The sequence below is a fragment of the Pristiophorus japonicus genome, unplaced genomic scaffold (assembly GCF_044704955.1).
Source record: "Pristiophorus japonicus isolate sPriJap1 unplaced genomic scaffold, sPriJap1.hap1 HAP1_SCAFFOLD_1318, whole genome shotgun sequence".
Lineage (NCBI taxonomy): Eukaryota > Metazoa > Chordata > Chondrichthyes > Pristiophoridae > Pristiophorus > Pristiophorus japonicus.
In genome coordinates this window covers 67501-72785 of record NW_027250986.1, presented here as the reverse complement: position 1 = coordinate 72785, position 5285 = coordinate 67501, and positions in this window count along the sequence as shown.

Here is a 5285-nt window from a genome sequence, read left to right as displayed (position 1 = left end):
CCGCCAACCCCCAAGGACAGAAATGACAAGTGTCAAGTTGGCGGGGCGTCGGGCACCTGCTGCCGGCCATGAGCATCCAAATCCCCGCAAAAGGGGCATTTTCATTTCTTCATCGGGACTTCCGGCAATTTCCGAGGTTCAACTCATTAACGTTGTTCGCAGACACTTGCCAGAAAATGCAAGTGGCCACTTTGCCGGGCCGACTCGCTTGCCCAAGCGGGAAACCATCAACCGAAGGCCCGGTAAGGCGGCCGAATCTGACCTCATAGACTTCCACACAACGGGACTTTTGACTTTCCCGGCCGCGGGTGGCCTCCACCCGGCCTCAGCCATCAGCCCTGCCTGCCTCCAGCCGCCTTCTGGTTAATGAGTTATCCAGCCTGGCACTTCGGTTGCGCCAGCGAGACCAAGTCTCGGCTTTGGTTAATGATTTGAGCCGAACCGACCCTGCCCCCCGCCCCCCCCGGGCTGAACTCGGGCAGGTCTGCCGATTTCCCGACTCCTTTCGGGGCCTAATCGGGTCGCGCGAGCCGCCTGGCGCGATCGGGGACCATGCCCCGGCCTCTGCCAGGCCTCGGGCAGCCGCTTTTGAAGCCCGACCAAAAACCCGAAAATGGGCAAAAAGGGAATAAATTCCCGCCCAAAAGGGTGAATAGTCGGTTGGGCGGCAGCCCTGGTCGGTCTCTGCAGACCTGGAGGCTCGAGACGTTTGTTTGGAAAACTCACCAAGTCTCGATTCTGCCACCTCCTACCTCTGTGCAGATACCCCGCCAACCCCCAAGGACAGAAATGACAAGTGTCAAGTTGGCGGGGCGTCGGGCCACCTGCTGCCGGCCATGAGCATCCAAATCCCCGCAAAAGGGGCATTTTCATTTCTTCATCGGGACTTCCGGCAATTTCCAAGGTTCAACTCATTAACGTTGTTCGCAGACACTTGCCAGAAAATGCAAGTGGCCACTTTGCCGGGCCGACTCGCTTGCCCAAGCGGGAAACCATCAACCGAAGGGCCCGGTAAGGCGGCCGAATCTGACCTCATAGACTTCCACACAACGGGACTTTTGACTTTCCCGGCCGCGGGTGGCCTCCACCCGGCCTCAGCCATCAGCCCTGCCTGCCTCCAGCCGCCTTCTGGTTAATGAGTTATCCAGCCTGGCACTTCGGTTGCGCCAGCGAGACCAAGTCTCGGCTTTGGTTAATGATTTGAGCCGAACCGACCTGCCCCACGCCACCGCGGGCTGAACTCGGCAAGGTCTGCCGATTTCCCGACTCCTTTCGGGGCCTAATCGGGTCGCGCGAGCCACCTGGCGCGATCGGGGCCCATGCCCCGGCCCCGGCCTCTGCCAGGCCTCGGGCAGCCGCTTTTGAAGCCCGACCAAAAACCCGAAAAATGGGCAAAAAAGGGAATAAATTCCCGCCCAAAAAGGGTGAATAGTCGGTTGGGCGGCAGCCCTGGTCGGTCTCTGCAGACCTGGAGGCTCGAGACGTTTGTTTGGAAAACTCACCAAGTCTCGATTCTGCCACCTCCTACCTCTGTGCAGATACCCCGCCAACCCCAAGGACAGAAATGACAAGTGTCAAGTTGGCGGGGCGTCGGGCCACCTGCTGCCGGCCATGAGCATCCAAATCCCCGCAAAAGGGGCATTTCATTTCTTCATCGGGACTTCCGGCAATTTCCGAGGTTCAACTCATTAACGTTGTTCGCAGACACTTGCCAGAAAATGCAAGTGGCCACTTTGCCGGGCCGACTCGCTTGCCCAAGCGGGAAACATCAACCGAAGGCCCGGTAAGGCGGCCGAATCTGACCTCATAGACTTCCACACAACGGGACTTTTGACTTTCCCGGCCGCGGGTGGCCTCCACCCGGCCTCAGCCATCAGCCCTGCCTGCCTCCAGCCGCCTTCTGGTTAATGAGTTATCCAGCCTGGCACTTCGGTTGCGCCAGCGAGACCAAGTCTCGGCTTTGGTTAATGATTTGAGCCGAACCGACCTGCCCCCCGCCCCCCCCGGGCTGAACTCGGGCAGGTCTGCCGATTTCCCGACTCCTTTCGGGGCCTAATCGGGTCGCGCGAGCCGCCTGGCGCGATCGGGGACCATGCCCCGGCCTCTGCCAGGCCTCGGGCAGCCGCTTTTGAAGCCCGACCAAAACCCGAAAAATGGGCAAAAAGGGAATAAATTCCCGCCCAAAAAGGGTGAATAGTCGGTTGGGCGGCAGCCCTGGTCGGTCTCTGCAGACCTGGAGGCTCGAGACGTTTGTTTGGAAAACTCACCAAGTCTCGATTCTGCCACCTCCTACCTCTGTGCAGATACCCCGCCAACCCCCAAGGACAGAAATGACAAGTGTCAAGTTGCGGGGCGTCGGGCCACCTGCTGCCGGCCATGAGCATCCAAATCCCCGCAAAAGGGGCATTTTCATTTCTTCATCGGGACTTCCGGCAATTTCCAAGGTTCAACTCATTAACGTTGTTCGCAGACACTTGCCAGAAAATGCAAGTGGCCACTTTGCCGGGCCGACTCGCTTGCCCAAGCCGGGAAACCATCAACCGAAGGCCCGGTAAGGCGGCCGAATCTGACCTCATAGACTTCCACACAACGGGACTTTTGACTTTCCCGGCCGCGGGTGGCCTCCACCCGGCCTCAGCCATCAGCCCTGCCTGCCTCCAGCCGCCTTCTGGTTAATGAGTTATCCAGCCTGGCACTTCGGTTGCGCCAGCGAGACCAAGTCTCGGCTTTGGTTAATGATTTGAGCCGAACCGACCTGCCCCCCGCCACCGCGGCTGAACTCGGCAAGGTCTGCCGATTTCCCGACTCCTTCGGGGCCTAATCGGGTCGCGCGAGCCGCCTGGCGCGATCGGGGCCCATGCCCCGGCCTCTGCCAGGCCTCGGGCAGCCGCTTTTGAAGCCCGACCAAAAACCCGAAAAATGGGCAAAAAGGGAATAAATTCCCGCCCAAAAAGGGTGAATAGTCGGTTGGGCGGCAGCCCTGGTCGGTCTCTGCAGACCTGGAGGCTCGAGACGTTTGTTTGGAAAACTCACCAAGTCTCGATTCTGCCACCTCCTACCTCTGTGCAGATACCCGCCAACCCCCAAGGACAGAAATGACAAGTGTCAAGTTGGCGGGGCGTCGGGCCACCTGCTGCCGGCCATGAGCATCCAAATCCCCGCAAAAGGGGCATTTTCATTTCTTCATCGGGACTTCCGGCAATTTCCAAGGTTCAACTCATTAACGTTGTTCGCAGACACTTGCCAGAAAATGCAAGTGGCCACTTTGCCGGGCCGACTCGCTTGCCCAAGCGGGAAACCATCAACCGAAGGCCCGGTAAGGCGGCCGAATCTGACCTCATAGACTTCCACACAACGGGACTTTTGACTTTCCCGGCCGCGGGTGCCTCCACCCGGCCTCAGCCATCAGCCCTGCCTGCCTCCAGCCGCCTTCTGGTTAATGAGTTATCCAGCCTGGCACTTCGGTTGCGCCAGCGAGACCAAGTCTCGGCTTTGGTTAATGATTTGAGCCGAACCGACCTGCCCCCCGCCCCCGCGGGCTGAAGTCGGGCAGGTCTGCCGATTTCCCGACTCCTTTCGGGGCCTAATCGGGTCGCGCGTGCCGCCTGGCGCGATCGGGGCCCATGCCCCGGCCTCTGCCAGGCCTCGGGCAGCCGCTTTTGAAGCCCGACCAAAAACCCGAAAAATGGGCAAAAGGGAATAAATTCCCGCCCAAAAAGGGTGAATAGTCGGTTGGGCGGCAGCCCTGGTCGGTCTCTGCAGACCTGGAGGCTCGAGACGTTTGTTTGGAAACTCACCAAGTCTCGATTCTGCCACCTCCTACCTCTGTGCAGATACCCCGCCAACCCCAAGGACAGAAATGACAAGTGTCAAGTTGGCGGGCGTCGGGCCACCTGCTGCCGGCCATGAGCATCCAAATCCCCGCAAAAGGGGCATTTTCATTTCTTCATCGGGACTTCCGACAATTGCCGAGGTTCAACTCATTAACGTTGTTCGCAGACACTTGCCAGAAAATGCAAGTGGCCACTTTGCCGGGCCGACTCGCTTGCCCAAGCGGGAAACCATCAACCGCAGGCCCGGTAAGGCGGCCGAATCTGACCTCATAGACTTCCACACAACGGGACTTTTGACTTTCCCGGCCGCGGGTGGCCTCCACCCGGCCTCAGCCATCAGCCCTGCCTGCCTCCAGCCGCCTTCTGGTTAATGAGTTATCCAGCCTGGCACTTCGGTTGCGCCAGCGAGACCAAGTCTCGGCTTTGGTTAATGATTTGAGCCGAACCGACCTGCCCCCCGCCTCCCCCGGGCTGAACTCGGGCAGGTCTGCCGATTTCCCGACTCCTTTCGGGGCCTAATCGGGTCGCGCGAGCCGCCTGGCGCGACCGGGGACATGCCCCGGCCTCTGCCAGGCCTCGGGCTGCCGTTTTTGAAGCCCCGACCAAAAACCCGAAAAATGGACAAAAATGGAAAAAATTCCCGCCCAAAAAGGGTGAATAGTCGGTTGGGCGGCAGCCCTGGTCGGTCTCTGCAGACCTGGAGGCTCGAGACGTGACTTTGGAAAACTCACCAATTCTCGATCAGCCACCTCCTACCTCTGTGCAGGTACCCCGCCAACCCCCAAGGAACAGAAATGACAAGTGTCAAGTTGGCGGGGACGGATTTGACTTCGGTCGCCGAGCCCTGGAACTAATTTCCCGCAAACGGCTTCGGATTTAGCTCCATCCAGACTTCCGGGACGAAACTTGACAGGCCGTATCTCCGCACTCCCGGAGCGCAGCCGCACCGTTCCGGCACCCATCGACGCGGCTGGCCGAGCCCGAGCGAACGCACCCCACGGCGGACGGCTAGGCCTTTCCGATTTTTCACCCTTTTTCCCGAAAAGATTCCAACTGGCAGGGACATTCGCCCGACGGCTTAAAGACATGCCCTTCTGCCACACTAACGTCCCCGCCTTCGTTTGGCTATGTTGGCTTCGTCATTTCCGTCTTTTATTAAAGATACCATCTTAACACGCCGGTTAACCATTTGCCAGAGTTTTCGGTTAATGGTTTGCCACCTTCAACCCATTTGGTTAACCATTTGCCGCCGACAATTTCAGTTCATCAGTTGCCACATTCAGACTTTCTTCTCCGGTTGCATTTCGCGGACTTCCAGCGCGCTCGGCTTCGGGTCGGCCCGCAGGAATGTGGTAGCGTTCGATGCCGCTTGCCTTCCTCTTCCCCGCGCCGCGCACCCGACGAGCACAGCTGGCCCACCAGCGGAGATAGCCGTCGGAAAGCGGTCTCCAG